The following is an 18,297-nucleotide window of genomic DNA, read 5'->3' on the forward strand; positions in this document are numbered from 1 at the left end:
AGGGAAGAACAAACAAAATTTAAATCAATCTATATATCTATAAAAGTGAACGTGTCTGTATGTCTGTATGTGTGTCTGTGTGTCTGTCTGTCTGTGTACATTTCCCTACGCAATAACTCTGTAAATTTTTAGTCTATAGACTCGAAATTTGAAATACCGGGTACTGAGATTTGGGAAATTTTAATGCCGTATCCCAGGGTGCTGCTGTATTTCAAACATAATCCTAGCATTTAACATTCAAAACGCAGATATCTCATATAGAAAGAAATGCAAAGAAAGCAGATTGATATGATTGCGACAGAATGCCCACATTTCGGCACAGTCAATTTATAGGCTGATACTTTTACTTTAAGAGATACATCATGGCGGGCCAAGTGTCCGTGTTGCAATGTTTCTATCTATGAGTGGGTGTGTGTATATTTCTGTATATATGTATAAACTTCGGTGTGTGTATAAGTATACATTGGTGTCGATATAAAAAAATTCCTTCCTAAACTAATAAAAAAAGAAATAAGAAATATAACGGAAAGGCATACGTGATAGTTATAATAAGTTAGTGTCTTGAAAAAGCGGAAAGTGAATGAGCATTTAGAAATATTTAGATAACTCCTTTATTTCTTAAATTTTAATCGGGGATTATTATACATCAACTAATAAATATTGAACAGATTTCTATTTATTCTGGGTCCTGGATATGGCCTTAATCTATATCCGATGGTGGGGCCCAAGTTGGCCGGCTTTGGGGAGTGGTGAACCACCCCTTAATTGCCATGGCCCCGAGGTCCACTCTGACCCGGAGTGGTAATACCTGTTGGGGTCCCAATTTTGGGTTAAATAGAAACTGACTTAAAAAAGAACAACTATATTCTATTAAAAAAAAAATTCTTCAAAATCCCTGGATTCGGCATTAAATAACCTGAAAAGGGTTGATATGCCGTAAAACAAACCAAACAATCAATCTATTTATTCCGAGAATTTAATAGGGTCATTTAGGCATCCCGATATGAGTACAAATTTTAATATGTGAGAGCTGCATTGTTTTAGACATGAATACTCACAGGTCGCACTAGTACAATTTCTAACTTCATTTAAGTCGAAAATCTTAATAATTCCATGTCTTGAATATTAAAGTTTTAGTTTCGTTTACTCTGGAATTTAATATTAATAGAATCATATAAATTGATTCTAAACTAATATATTCGAGTGATTTATTTTATTTGTACATGTATCTATATACATTTTATAAATCTATTTTCAGTATTTATTTCGATACGGCTTGATACGTAATTAGAGCTAAGTTGTAAGTTTTAAATAAAAATGGCAATTAAGCTACAAAGAATTTTCCGCGGTCAATCCTGGTTAGGATTAGTAAGGCTATTTCATAGAACTGATGTTGCTATATGTTCCCGTAGTATTGGGTTTGCTAGTAAGCTAATCAGATTCTTTGTTATTCACAGAATCGTCCATCGTCGCCAAGAGACGCTGCTTTATTATGCGAGAGTAATTTTACTTCTAATTCACATGTTTCTTTATTCGTTTGCGTAGTATTTTATCTCACTATTTTCTCTTACCTTTTATTTTATACAAAGGTTTGTTTATGCCTGTGTATTATTATTATTATTATTATTGTTATTATTATTATTATTATTATTATTATTATTATTATTATTTTTGCCGTTACTATTATTTAATCATGTGTTTTTGCGTGTAAGATTGTTATTCTAAGGTAAAGCTTTTGTCTATACTTGCGTTTGCTATTTTTCACCCTTCTATCCAAATTTGTCTACTTTTCTTTTAGATTGGAAGATAATACAACGGGTCAATATATGTAAAAACTTAAAGGACACATGCAAAAATGATAAAATTCAATTAAATTAACGGCGGAAGTGAAACAGCAAATATCTATACAAAATAAGGCTTTAGCTAAGGATAATAACAAAAAAGTAAACAATAAAATATGATAATGAAACCCATAAGAAGAATTACTAAATAAACAAAAACATACACCGATACACTAATATAAAATAAAATTTAAGTAAAACATTGTTTGTTTCAAACAAAAAAATAGTAATAATGAAACAATCTTCTTTAAAAAAAAATAACAAAGACACAGGTGAATTAGATCTAAAATGACTAGGGTTATAAATGCGCATATTGTCTACATTAAAAGGTGTATGAATAACAAAGAATCAGATTGGCTAACAAGCAAACGCAGCATCATAGAAACATGTGAAAGCCCATAGACGCATTTATTCCATGGAATAGCCTCACGAATACTCACAACAATGAAAGATGGAAATTCTATGTAGCTTAATCGGTAAATATATATATATATATATATATATATATATACAAACTAGCAAATGTACCCGTCGTTGACTGGGTTCGAAAACAGCCTACAAAAATGGACTCTGATTTATGAAAGTATGATTGGTTATGAAAAGGAATGGGTGTAAATAAATAGCTTCGAATTTGAGGGTATCAAATCCAAAGCAAAATATGATGAAAGTTAAAATAAAATAGATAAACCCCATAATTTATTATAACATGCCTGTTCACACTGACATACTTATCACAATATTCTGTTGATGTATATTAAAAAAAAATTGTTAAACTTTGTGACATATTTCCATTCTTTGGAACGAACATCTAATAATTATATTATTCCATATTTCTTCAAACTGAAACATAACTATCAAAGTATACTTACGCAGATAGATATGAAAAGTATTTATTGAAGTGTGTGCGTATTTCCATTCTTTGGGGGCCAGGCTCGAACACAGACCCCACAATTTTATTATACCATCGCTATTTAAGATTGCACATACTTACCAAAGTAGTATTATCTACATCTATATAAAAAAACACTTGTAAACGTTTCTTTTTTTATTTTTTAAAATTTTTTATTCCAATACTTTGTGGACCAGGCGCGTACGCAGACGCAAAAATTTGAATGAACCGTCATTATGGCAGATCAAACATACCCATTCCGGTGTCTCGATAAATCTTCTATCATTATATGTGATCAGTTCTCTATAAAAGTCAACCATATAGGAGACTATTCGTGACCAGACACTAACACAGACGTTCAACTTTATATTATAGATATATAAAGATATATATATATATATATATATATATATATATATTATGTATACATATATATGCATATGCATAGATATACATATACATATATATATATGTATATATATATATACATATACATATATATATATATACATATATATGCATATACATATGTATATGTATACATATGTATATATATACATATACATATATATATGTATACATATATATATATGTATACATATGTATATATATACATATACATATATATATAAATATATATATATATATATATTTATATATATATATATATTGCATGTTTGCTGCGGTTACGTGATTTGTTTTCTGATTTTTGCAACAAAGTCTCCAGCTTATTTTGTGTTTTGTGTGATATCTGTTTTAATCTTTAATAACATCAGAGACGCTACTTTCAAATGCAGGAATTTATTCTTTAGAATTAGTTAACCGTAACTTTTTATTGAGAATATAATTATCATTTAGCAATTGGCTATTTACTGCAGCTTTTGTATCCATTGTTAATTGTAACGATAATACAACAACTCAACTGATGAAACTATCGACTGAGATGATAGAGTATGTTTTCGAATTCTTCGTCTGAATGTGTTCTGGATGAGAGTCAAATGCACTCATTTTCTTACCGCAGTACATAACCAAATGTAATATATTTATGCTTGTGTTTATTCTTCGTTGTCATTTGTATTTCATATGAAAACATTCGTAAAACCGCATTTCTTTCATATATATATATATATATATATATATATATATATATATATATATATATATATATATATATCTAAGTTATATATATATATATACATATATATATATATATCTTAATAAAGTAATATAAAAATAGAATACATTTACATACAAGTTCTAACCTTCCAGAGGTTGAAACCCAATTACAGGAGACTAAACCAGACCTTTTATTTTTAAGTGAAACTGGCATTGGACAGACTATTTCCCTAGAAGAGTTCGCAATTAAAGGATACTCTAACTTAACTTCTAAATCTGACCCCCAAGATCGCCATGGGCATGGAATATGTGCCTATATAAGGGATAACTTTCCATGTGGTAGGGACATCTCCAGGGAAGATCCTACCTTACCCTATATGTGCTTCCGGGTTGCTTTAGCTCACACTACGGCATTTATATTTACTCTCTATCGCCCCATAAAAGCGGAGTTACTATCTTTCAAAGCATATCTGGAAAATTAACCAAGTCCAATCTGCTTATCCTTCAGCTAACATTCACGTATGTGGTTACTTCAATGTTCACAACGTCGAATGGTTGAACCACTCTAACAAGACCGAAGATAAGGGGAGGTTCTGTCATGATTTCTCCATTGCCTATGACCTCACTCAGATTGTTCAGGAACCCACCCGTGTGCCCGACAATGACGGCCAGTATGCGAGCCTACTAGACCTTTTTCTCACAACTTGCCCTGAACTATGTTCAGTTTCTGTTCTGTCGCCTCTTGGATCTTCCGACCACTCTGTTGTATCAATTAAGATAAAAATGAAAAGTAATAAGTACTCAGATGTACCTCTCAATCGTACAGTATATCGATAAACTAAAGCTGATTGTGATAGCTTCCGTACATTTATACCTGATCTACCTCTGCATTCCATGTTTAAAAAGGATGTGTCCTCTATAGTATTAGACCTGACGGAATGGTTAATTGTAGGGATAGACCGTTTCATACCCTCGAAAAAGTTTCTGCAAAAACCTAACAGCCAGCCATGGTTCTCTCCAGAATGTGCTGCTGCTATTGCGCACAGAAATCCCTTTTTCCACTGTTTCCAAAGTAATAGATGTATGAAAACTAAAGCCGCTTTTAGGACTGCCATCAACCATTGTAAGAAAGTAATAAAGGACGCAGAGAGTTGTATGCTCAGTCCGTCAAGTCCAAAGTAACTCAGCAGCGGCTTGGTTCCCACCAGTTTTGGCAAATAGCAAACCGAATCCTGAACAGAAGCCTGTGCTCCATCCCAACTATCATCAATGAACCTGAGGTAATCTCGTCAGCGTCAGACAAAGCCAAACTCTTTGCCAAGAACTTTGCAGCTAATTCTACCCTTTGCGACCAAGGCCGCCAACCCCCAATATTTCCTCCTGTATCAGAGAACACGCTATGTGATATATATATATCTGAACGTGATGTTGCCAAACTAATCAAAAACTTTGATTCCAGTAAAGAAATAAGCCCTGACGGTATTCCAATTATAATTATCAAAAAACTTCAACCAGAATTGGCGACCATACTTACAAAACTGTTGAAACGTTGTCTTAAGGAGAATAGCTCCCCATCATCCTGGAAAATCTCATCAGTATGCCCTGTATTTAAAAATTCAGGTGATCGCTCATCCCCCTCTCAGTACAAGCCAATAAGTCTCCTGTGCGTCATGAGTAAGTTGCTGGAATCTGTGTAAATACAGAAGTAATGAAACATCTCAACAAAAATAACCTTTTAGTGGCACTCAGTATAGTATCCCTTCTGCTAGATCAACATAAGATGTGCTTACAGGTATATCTCATAGGATTAGCAAGTCTCTCGATGGAGGCAATATTTCTAGGACAATTGCCCTTGACATATCAAAGGCCTTTGATAGGGAATGCCATAAAGGTTTACTTCACAAGATCTCTAGCTATGGTATAGCTGAAAATGCCTTCTCAATTATTAACTCATTTCTTTCTGATAGGTTCCTAAGAGTAGTAGTTGAGGGGCAAAAATCAGAAGTTCACAGTATTAATGCCGGTGTCCCTCAAGGGTCCATCCTGGGCCCAACTCTTTTCCTGATCTACATTAATGATCTTCCATATCACATCCTTACATCATTTGTAGACATCTATGCTGACGACACTACCATTTATGGTAGCACATCTAAGACAGTAAACGACCAAGTTCTCTCTAATTCTCTCTCCTCTGATCTTGAGCACGTAGTAAGTTGGGGAAAGGAGTGGCTGGTTACTTTTATTGCATCTAAAACCAAGCTTCTCTCTTTACATCATCAACATTCTGATCCACATCTGGCATCAATTGTAATGAATGGCTCTCGTCTTCAGGAGGCCTCAAGTTTTATAAAGCTTCTTGGCTTGACCATTACTCCTGATCTTAAATGGAACACGTATATCAAATCTGTTGCCAAGGCCGCTGGAAAAATGGTGGGATCTTTCAATCGATCCGGTAGATATCTCACTGCTTATGCTATTCTCTATCTATATAAGAACCAGGTACGTCCAAGGATGGAATACTGTTGCCACATCTGGGCAGGAGCTGCTAGAATGGACTTGGCCTGCCTTGATAGAGTTCAAAATAGACTTCGTAGCCTCGTATGAGATGTCTTTTTCTCTTCCTGGCATCCTCTATCTCACAGAAGAGATATTGCGAGTTTGTCTCTGATGTATCGTTAGTTTCATGGAAAGTGTCCGTCTGAGCTTCAATCTATGGTCCCCCCTCGCCAAACTTTCACAAGAAACACTCGTCTAGCTGAAAACACATATCAATAATTCCCCCACTCTTTATCTGTACCTAAACCTAAACGTAGATTCCATGAACAAAGCTTCTTTCTTAGAACTGCACGCCTGTGGAATTGTCTTCCGTTTTCCTGCTTTCCGGCTGACTACAAAATTGTTGTGTTCAAGTCTACCGTAAGTAAGTTCTTGATTAGCCGTTCCATTTAAGTTATCAAATTTACCAAATTTTCATAACTAATTATTACTATATCGTCCAATTTCTACTGTACACTCTTCCACACTTAGCCTTGAGTGGCCTCTTGGTCTTGATAATGTGGTGATGCCTGTGTAAAAAAAAAGTCATCGTCAGTATGATTTGTCTTCGATTATAATGAATGTTTTAATTTACTTTCTTCTAAAATCAGTTATACTCATGAAGCCCCCTTTATGGGGGCAAAGCTTTGATAAACACATTTATTATCCCCATATATATATATATATATATATATATATATATATATATATATATATATATATATATATATTTATATCTATCTATCTATAGATATATATATATATATATATTGAGTAAAATGAGTGATAATTTATAATTAAAATTAAAAAATTAAAAAAATTTTCACCAGGAAGACAAATCGTACTGACAGAATCTGCTAATTTAGGTGAACTAGCAGGGGTGCCCGGCTTTGCTCGGGTGTTTGGAGGTGTATGCTGTGCAAAAAAAGCAAAAAAAAAAACAAAAAACATGGTTAATTTTTAAAAAATTTGACCCCTATTATGACCCCTTAAAATAAATTGTTTCGGGCTCAAATCCCTTTATTAAGTTAGATCCATGTTCAAGGAACCTAAATCTAAAATTTCAAGTGTCTAGACCCAAAATTGTCGGAGGAGTTTGGTAGAGTTCTTAAAGGTTAAATCGTTGAACTTTGACCCTTTAACAGCCAAATTTGAATCAATTAAGATAAAAATGAAATGTAATAAGTCCCCAGACGTACCTCTCCATCGTACAGTATATCGATACACTAAGGCTGACTGGGATAGCTTCCGTACATTTATATAGGATCTACCTCTGTGTTCCATGTTAAAAAGGATGCATCCTCTATAGTATCAGATCTGACGGAATGGTTACTTGTAGACATAGACCGTTTCATACCTTCGAAAAGGTTCGGCAAAAACCTAACAACCAGACATGGTTCTCTCCAGAATGTGCTGCTGCCATTGCTCCCAGAAATCCCTTTTTCCCTTGCATCCAACGTGATAGATGTATTGAAATTAAAGCCGCTTTCAGGACTGCCAGCAACCATTGTAAGAAAGTAATAAAGGACGCAGAGAGTTGTATGCTCAGTCCGTCAAGTCCAAAGTAACTCAGCAGCGGCTTGGTTCCCACCAGTTTTGGCAAATAGCAAACCGAATCCTGAACAGAAGCCTGTGCTCCATCCCAACTATCATCAATGAACCTGAGGTAATCTCGTCAGCGTCAGACAAAGCCAAACTCTTTGCCAAGAACTTTGCAGCTAATTCTACCCTTTGCGACCAAGGCCGCCAACCCCCAATATTTCCTCCTGTATCAGAGAACACGCTATGTGATATACATATATCTGTACGTGATGTTGCCAAACTAATCAAAAACTTTGATTCCAGTAAAGAAATAAGCCCTGACAGTATTCCAATTATAATTATCAAAAAACTTCAACCAGAATTGGCGACCATACTTACAAAACTGTTGAAACGTTGTCTTAAGGAGAATAGCTCCCCATCATCCTGGAAAATCTCATCAGTATGCCCTGTATTTAAAAATTCAGGTGATCGCTCATCCCCCTCTCAGTACAGGCCAATAAGTCTCCTGTGCGTCATGAGTAAGTTGCTGGAATCTGTGTAAATACAGAAGTAATGAAATATCTCAACAAAAATAACCTTTTAGTGGCACTCAATATAGTATCCCTTCTGCTAGATCAACATAAGATGTGCTTACAGGTATATCTCATAGGATTAGCAAGTCTCTCGATGGAGGCAATATTTCTAGGACAATTGCCCTTGACATATCAAAGGCCTTTGATAGGGTATGCCATAAAGGTTTACTTCACAAGATCTCTAGCTATGGTATAGCTGGAAATGCCTTCTCAATTATTAACTCATTTCTTTCTGATAGGTTCCTAAGAGTAGTAGTTGAGGGGCAAAAATCAGAAGCTCACAGTATTAATGCCGGTGTCCCTCAAGGGTCCATCCTGGGCCCAACTCTTTTCCTGATCTACATTAATTATCTTCCATATCACATCCTTACACCATTTGTAGACATCTATGCTGACGACACTACCATTTATGGTAGCACATCTAAGACAGTAAACGACCAAGTTCTCTCTAATTCTCTCTCCTCTGATCTTGAGCACGTAGTACAATGGGGAAAGGAGTGGCTGGTTACTTTTATTGCATCTAAAACCAAGCTTCTCTCTTTACATCATCAACATTCTGATCCACATCTGGCATCAATTGAAATGAATGACTCTCGTCTTCAGGGGATCTCAGGTTTTGACAAGCTTCTGTGATTGATCGTTACTCCTGATTTTAAATGGAACACGTACATCAAATCTGTTGCCGAGGCCGCTGGAAAAATGGTGGGATCTTTCTATCGATCCAGTAGATATCTCGCTGCTGATGCTATTCTCTATCTATATAAGAGCCAGGTACGTCCTAGGATGGAATACTGTTGCCACATCTGGACTGGAGCTGCTAAAAGGAGTCGTTCTGCCTGGATAGAGTTCAAAATAGACTTCGTAGCCTCGTAGGAGATGTCCTTTTCTCTTCCTGGCAACCGCTATCTCACAGAAGAGATGTTGCGAGTTTGTCTCTGATGTATCGTTATTTTCATGGAAAGTGTTCGACTGAGCTTCAATCTATGGTCCCCTCTCGCCAAACTTTCACAAGAAACACACGTCTTGCTGAAAACACTATCACTAATTCCCCCCACTCTTTATCTGTACCTAAACCTAAACGTAGATTCCATGAACAAAGCTTCTTTCTTAGAACTGCACGCCTGTGGAATTGTCTTCCGTTTTCCTGCTTTCCGGCTGACTACAATATGGTTGTCTTCAAGTCTAACGTAAACAATTCTTGATGAACCATTCCATATAAATTAACAAATTTACCGAATTGATTACTATATTGTCCAATTTCTACTGTACACTCTTTAACCCTTATCCTAGAGTGGCCTCTTGTCGTTGATAATGTAGGGATGTCTGTGTAAAAAAAAAAAAAAGCTAAAAAAAACTGTTTTTAGGCAAAACCCAGCTGCTTCTCGATGACAAGCTAAAACATATGCTAAAAAGGTTGTGACCTTGCTCTGGGCTTAAGAGAGAATGTGGCAGGAGATCGAAGTAATTCAACAACCAGAGGATTTGAAAGCTACTCATTTCTGCAAAATTCACCAAACAGGGATCCACAAAATAATGAGTGTGTCTGTCAGTGTTGGTTCAAAGAACGAATCAAAGTTGGATTAAATGTCTACTTTAGTCGACATTTGGTATCAACACATACATGCAAGTGTACCATCTGCGCGAAAGGTAAAATATCTGTGTGTGTGTGTGTGTGTGTGTGTGTGTGTGTGCATTTCCCTACCAAATAACGCTATCAATTTTCGATTTAGAGACTCGAGATTTGACATAAAAGTATTGAGATTTGGGAAAATCTTTTTAATCCGTAATCGGCCAGGGATTTGACTGTGAACGTTTTAAAGTTCAAGGATTTGACATTTGAAAACTCTACCAAACTCCTTCGTCAATTTTAGGTCTAAAACTTGAAATTTTAGGTGAAGGTAACTTGGACATGAATTAAACATTTTAATTTGATTTGAGCAATAAAAAAATAAGTGTTAAGCGGTCAAAACTGTGGCCGAATAAAAAAAAAATGACCTCTGCAGTCTCTACTAAATTTCTCGGCTAATTTATGGTTTAAACATTTGAAATTATACAGAAAGGGTATTAAGAGAGAGGTCAGATTTTTTAATGGTTTGGGTCGAAAATATGATCTGCCAAGGGATTAAAGTTCAAAATATTTTACCATTGCGGTGTCTACCCAACTACTCAGCCAATTTTGGGTCTAAACATTTGAATTTATATATAACGGGTATTAAGACATGCAGCAAGCATTTTAGTCAGTGGAAATTTGTCTGCCAACTGGTCAACGTTCAAAGAGTTCACCTTTGCAGATTCTACTAACTTCCTCCGGTAATTTTTGGTCTAAAAACATTACATTTTAGATGTAGGTAACTTGGACAAGGACAAAACGTTGTATTTTGATTTGAGACTATAATAATAAATGTTAAGGGGTAAAAATTGGGGTCAAAGAAAAAAAAATTACCTCTGCGGTCCATACGAAATTACTCAGAACATTTTTGTCCAACCATTTGAAATCTTACATAAGGTCTGTTTACAAGTAAAACAAGGGTAAAAAGGGGAACTCTGCGTGTATCTCAAAAAATAGTAATTGTCTCAATATGAAGGGTGTCCCCTACCAAGGACCGATTAACTTACGTGCATCATCTGCAGACAGATACTACACTTTGATCCCGGCCCGAAGGCCGAGAACAACAGGAAAAAGACAACCCTCTTTTCTATTAGTATTTATTTACTTTCCCACCAAACAAAATATGACACAAGGTCGTTTTTAATGTGATATAAAACCAGCTCCCCGAAAACAGGCAAAAGGGGCATGCTGGTTGGGACCAAAAACTATAATTCTCCCAATATAAAGGGGTTTCCATCCTTTGACCGGGACAAATTACCTTAAGTGCAGCATCTACAGAACAGTATTATACTTTGATCCTGGTCCGAACGTAAAGAACAACACGGTATTTATTTGTTCCCCAACCGAGCAAATTAGGGACAAGGCCGATTTTTAAAGTGAGGGGTTAGAGGAAATGGTGACCAACTCCCTGTGTGTGTGTCCGTGTGTGTATACATTTCCTTACGAAATAACTCTGTCAATTTTCAGTCTACAGACTGGAAATTTGACATACAGGGTACTGAGATCTGATAAATGTTAAGGGGGCATAATAGGGGTCAAAGTTAACAAAATTGGCTACTGTTTTTTTTTTGCTAATCATACACCTCGAAACACCCGGGCAACGCCCGGCTGAAATGCTATTACGTATATATTTTCTTTAATGTATCTATGTGTGAGTGTGTGTCTGTGTACTTTTTTTATACGCAATAATTCTGTCAATTTTCAGTCTACAGACTTTATATACAGGGTACTGATATTTGGGAAAATCTTTGTATATATATATATATATATATATATATATATATATATATATATATATATATATATATATATATGCATGTATAAATGTGGGCGTGTCAGTGTGTCTGTGTGTCTGTCTGTGTGTCTGCGTACATTTTCCACTGCAATAACTTTGTCAATTTTCAGTCTACACACGCGAAATATGGTATACAGGGTACTGAGATTTGGGAAAATCTTTGTAATCCGTTTTCGGACAGAAATTTGGCTGTCAAGTGATCAACGTTCAACGATTTGACCTTTGAAAACTAATAAACTCCTCCGACAATTTTAGGTCTAAACACTTGAAAGTTTAGATTATAAGTTCCTTTGACGTGGACCTAACTTAATAACTTGATTTCAGCCCAAAACAATAAATGTTTAGGGGTCATAATAGGAGTCAAAGTTTTTTAAAAATTGACCTCTGCGGTATCTGACAAATTACTCATACAATTTCTGGTCTAAACATGTGAAATTTTACATAAACGGTAATCAGAGATAAGACAAGCTTTTTAATCGCTTTGGGTCGAAAATGTTTAGTTATCAATATAAAATCGTATGTATGTATGTGTGTATGTGTGTATGTATGTTTGTATGTCTGCCTAAAACTTTCGATAGATGCGACATATTTTATCACGATTATTATCGTTTTCAAGTGCGGCCTTTCAAACGACCAATATCGAGGAATTGTCTAAAAATAGTAATATGTTCACCTTCAACTGAACCCTTTTATACAGGGGAGGGACGTTTTTCCGCCGATATTTGTGAAAGTCATCCTATCCTCTCGATTGTCTAGCCTTAATTTATACATAAGTCACTACCGGTTTGGTAGTAGTCGTAATAGCAAAGACGTCAAGGTTGGTCTCCGTTCTTTTCCTCATTCACCGTAGGGGTGCGAGCCTGCCTTCCTACTACCACTTTTTTTTTTTGCTCAATATACACATCCAAACGCCCGGGTAACACCGGGCTGAAATGCTAGTATATATAGTGCTAGTGAAAATATATGTGTGTATGTGTGTGTCTGTCTGTGGATGTACATTTTCCTACCAAATATCTCCGTCAATTTTAGGACTACAATCTCGAGATTGACATGACAGGTATTGAGATCTGGCAAAATATTTTTAATCAGCTTTCGGCCAGAAATTTTGCTGTTAAGGGGTCAAAGTTCAAGGTTATAACCTTTAAACATTCTAACAAACTCCTCCGCTAATTTTGAGGGTATACACTTGAAATTGCGTATATAGATCACTTGGACAAGGATCTAACTTAATAATTTGATTTAAGCTCAAAGCAATAAATTTTAAGAGGATGCGTTTGGTGGCCCATTAAAAAAAAATGACAACTGCGGTTTCTAACAAATTACACAGAAAGGCAAGCTTTTTAATGTGTGTGTGTGTGTGTTTTTTTTTTTGCTGAAAATTGTTCAAAAGCTTGTAGTCTTGCGGTCTCTAGCAAACTATTAAGTCAAATTTGTGTCCAAATATTTGAAATTTAACAAAAATGTTATTCAGATATACTGAAAGCTGTTTCTTTATATTTTGACGAAAATTTTGCTGTCAAGAGATCAAATTATACCAAGTTAACCGTTGCACACTTTACGAAATTCCTTCGCCACTTGTGAGTCTAAACAGTTGAAATGTTAGATGTAGATAATTTAGACATGGGCCAAACATTAGAAGTGAATTTGAGCCCAAACAGTAAACGTTATAAGGACAACACTTTTTTTTTTTAAATTCACCTCTGCGGTATCTACCAGATTACTCACCCAATTTCTGGTGAAACATATCAACCTTTTCATAAAGGGTATTCAGAAAATAAAGCAGGTTTTTAATCGGTTTGAGTCCCAGATTATGAGCTTCCAAGGGGTCAAAGTTAATAAGATTTTACTTTGCGGTGTCTAGCAAACTAGTCAGCCAATTTTGGGCCTAAACATTTGAAACTTATGCATAACTGGTGATCAAACATGGGCCCAAAATTTTAATCAGTTGCTGGCCAAAAATACTGGCTGCCACCAGGTCAAAGTATTACAATTGCAGATTCTACCACATTTCCCACAAACTATAATTGTAATAATAACATTATACAACTTGAAACTATGCACCACTAAATAAAAATATGTACAAAAACGAAAAAGGAACAAGAAAGCCACGGACGCATTATATATATAGCAAACCGGAACAGACCTCTGAATATGTAGCGACTTGTAAATACTAATCTAAAACAAATAAAATATATATCTTGCCCTACTTCGGTATTTACCAATCTTGTATAAACTTAGATAAGAATACTTGGCTGCTTTACCTTTGGAATTTATTATCCTGGAATAATATATATATATATATATATATATATATATATATATATATATATATATATATATATATATATATATATATATATATATATATACATATTTTATACAAGCACTTGCCCTATTCGGATATCTACACAGCTATGCGGATTACCCAATATATAACTTGGACCTTATTACCAAACGGATGTAAAGAACGCATAACATGGATTTTACCAAGCAAGCTGGATCTAAAAAAAACTTCATATCCTTTATCTGCAATTCCTCCTACTACAGGACTTCTGATAAATTTATTATTTTGACTTTGACTTTCCATTTCTCACGGAATTTAGAAAATAGGGTGCATACCTATAAATATTTGTTAATATTTTATCTCCTCTGATGAGATGGTAGACATCAAAACCCTATAGGTTAAGGAGATTAACTTTCTAAAGCAATATTTCTCTTGCTGAGAATAATAAAAAATCTTGGATACGAAATTCATTTCAATGGGAGTTTTTTGAAATTCATTGAATTACAATTTAATTTATTTGCTCTATCTTGCATATCGAGCAATTCTTGTTTAGATGGGATAACTCATAGAATATTACTGCCAGTAATATTTTGTAAACCTTACAATCTCACGTTTCCATAACAACTGATTGTTAAATAAAAAACTATTCTGAAGTATATATATATATATATATATATATATATATATATATGTGTGTGTGTGTGTGTGTGTATATATATGTATATACATGTATATATATATGTATATATATGTATATATATATGTATATGTATATATATATATATATATATATATATATATATATATATATATATATATATATATATATATATATACCCATGCATTAAAATGTACTCAACACGTCAGTAGAGCAACATATGTTTTATTTAAATATTACAACGCCCAATTGCTTCAAAAGACAGGATAACATTTTCCGGTCCTTTGAAACAATTTCTAATGAATTAATTTTATGCAATTAATGCTGTAGTAATAATAAAACACATACACCCATCCACAGACACATATACACACATACACACACAAACACCCACACGCATATATATATATATATACATATATATATATATATATATATATATATATATATATATATATATATATTGTAACGGTTATGTTTTTAACATACACCCTACTGTAGATTTATAAGTAGGAAAGAAGAAAATGATAATTTAAAAAGATTACAAGTCCCTGTGTTTTTTCTTAACTGTCGCGGTGGAAATGAAAGATTTCAGCGTATTTATATAATTATACGTGGACAATGAAGGAAGTGAATACTGTGGGTGGTCGGCGGGCATTTATAAATAAAAAAAGAAGGTTCTCGTCAAGCTAGAATAACTATCGGCAATTGAATGTTCTTTTATGATTTACCGCTGAAAAGAACAGAAATGATAACAATGACATGCGGTCAAAAGTTACTTTTTTTATTTTTCTTATCCGTTATTTTACAACGAGAGCGAAGCTATGTATCGGTGTGATGTATAAACTTTTCACCTATTTAATATATGTCTGGCGCTTTAGTGGTTATGTTTCGTCTGTTGTTATTCAGTGGGTGGTTTATTTACTAGCGAAATACAATACTTAGTGGAAATGATTCATTGTAACGGTAAATTGCTTTTATATATATATAGTACATGAATATCGTGGACGTCTGTACTTTTCGTAAAGGCATTATCAGGTGTTAAAAGAAAAACCGCAAGAATGAAGTAAAGACAGCTTTCCGCCATATATTTTGTTTATATTTGCATTATAAAATACTGAAATTTATGTGAATATATATATATATATATAATTCCACGGCCAAACAAAGTCACAGCACACACGTCTTGGACTTCCGGTTCTTTGTGTGCCATTGCTCTTGTAGCCTCGACATTTTTGGCTGTGGAATTTATTACATATACTCTCTCACATTCTGAATATATATATATATATATATATATATATATATATATATATATACTAGCAAGGATACCTGACGTTGCTCGGGATTGACTGTTAGTTAAATAATGTTTAACACTCCCATATATTTATTATCATCGAAATTGGTAAACTCGCCTATTATTACATAAAATCAAGTGATTGTCCGCTCCGCTTGTAGACCACTCGCGATTCATAGGGTGAACACTCGCATATCTTTCATAGCCACGTAATTCACAATAGATTTTATTCTAAATTGCATTGTAGAGAACCTATTGTTTATTACATCGTGCTTTAATCGGCTCTAAACAGAAAGATTAATTTATTCTGTCATATCAACAACCGAGTTTTGATTTGATATGCTGGGCGTTTCTGCTAGTGCGGTGATAATGACTTTCATTTAAGTTCAAATGCAAAACTTTAGTATCATGTTTCAATTTTGCATTAAACTGAAAGGATTTTTTCGGTTATCGATTAGGTATACTTATCGAATACATACCGATACATAACTTATTTAAGAACACTGTCAGGCACATATAAGTACCTTCATGTAAAATTACATCGAAATCGGCATAGCCGTTATCGATCCATTAATTAAGGGACCTACAAATATACGCACACACACACGGAGGTACCAAACTCCTACCATGTGCACGTGGTGAAATGCGATTGGTTAATTACAAGGAATCCAATTAAATACTTTATTTTTTTCACTACCAACGCTGGTATCCCGGCTACATAAAAATTGGTATACATATATATATATATATATATATATATATATATATATATATATATATATATATATATATATATATATATATATATATACACTATATACATACACTACTGTTTTGCTGTTTCATAGCAAGCTAGGATTGAAACCCGACCGTATGTACGTCGTAACCACTACGCTATCGGCGGTTCCCAAAGGAACAACCTGCTTAGAAAGGCTTTCAATCATCCAGACCTGAAACAGAAAAATTGCATGAAATCTGTTACGAATTGCACTTGCAAATTTTACTCTCAATAATGTATATAATTCTTGACGCAATTCACTACGTGTATAGGAGCCAAATAAGCTCTATGATGGGGGTATGTTGCAAGATCGGGGGGTAGCTTCGGACCCTAGAAGGTGGAACCTATTTCTTTCCTCTCCAACATCTGTCCCACAGATGTGACGTTTCGAGTCTGTCTCTACTTCTTTGTTAGTTTTACGGGAAGCGTTTGGTTTAGCGTCCTTCAATGGTTCGCCCCCTACGTCAACCTTGAAAAACTATCAAGTTTCCCTACTGTCTATAAGTACTTAATCCAAATGCAAATGCATTAATAAAATTTCATTACTAGAACTGCCCGACTTTTGAAATTTGTGCTACTGTCATGGTTCCCAGCTAATCCTAACATGGTCTTATTCAAGTTCAGTTTGAACAAGTTCTTGCAATTCTGTTTGCTTAAATAGCCCAAATTCTTCCTAAATCCAATGAAAAAAACATTACTGAACTGTTGTCTCACAAACCACATTACACCAATTAACACTTGTCCTCGAATGGTTTCAAATCCTAGATAGGTCGTGACTTTCTGGTAAAAATATATTGTGAATAATTAAATCCTCTTAGCGTCCAAATGTTTACTCAGTTAATTATTTAGTTTAGTTTAGTCATGCGAATATAACAGAAAGACAATCTAATATTTTTTATTTGATCGATAATAAAATTTATATATATATAATTATTGGACTGTTCAATCATCCATCCGGCTTTTGAATTTCAGTTAAAAAAACCGTGTATGCCTACCTATTTCTTGGCCGCTCTGTCTTTAGTTCAATATCATAAGACACTAGTGCTATTCAAAACATACACACGGTCAAAAGTATTGTTTTATCATATTTTTACGTCTTTCCCTTGCAAATAAATGTAATTCAACCCCTTGAGTCGAAACAAAGTGATTTAAATATAAATATTATAACAATATTTATTTCTGTTCGTAGTGCTCCTGTAAATTCTGATGATTTATTTTTACAAGCCTTACTTAAAAAGTGTTTTCTATTTTAGGAGAAGGGCGATAAAAACTTTATTTTGGTAGTGCTTTTCTAGGGTTTCCTTAATTTTAGTGCTCTCGAGGCTTCTTGAGCTTTCTTTTTTGCACTCATTACTAAAATATAAATTCTCAATACAATAAA

The sequence above is a fragment of the Euprymna scolopes genome, chromosome 14, assembly GCF_053919585.1.
Source record: "Euprymna scolopes isolate OS-2025 chromosome 14, ASM5391958v1, whole genome shotgun sequence".
Classification (NCBI taxonomy): domain Eukaryota; kingdom Metazoa; phylum Mollusca; class Cephalopoda; order Sepiida; family Sepiolidae; genus Euprymna; species Euprymna scolopes.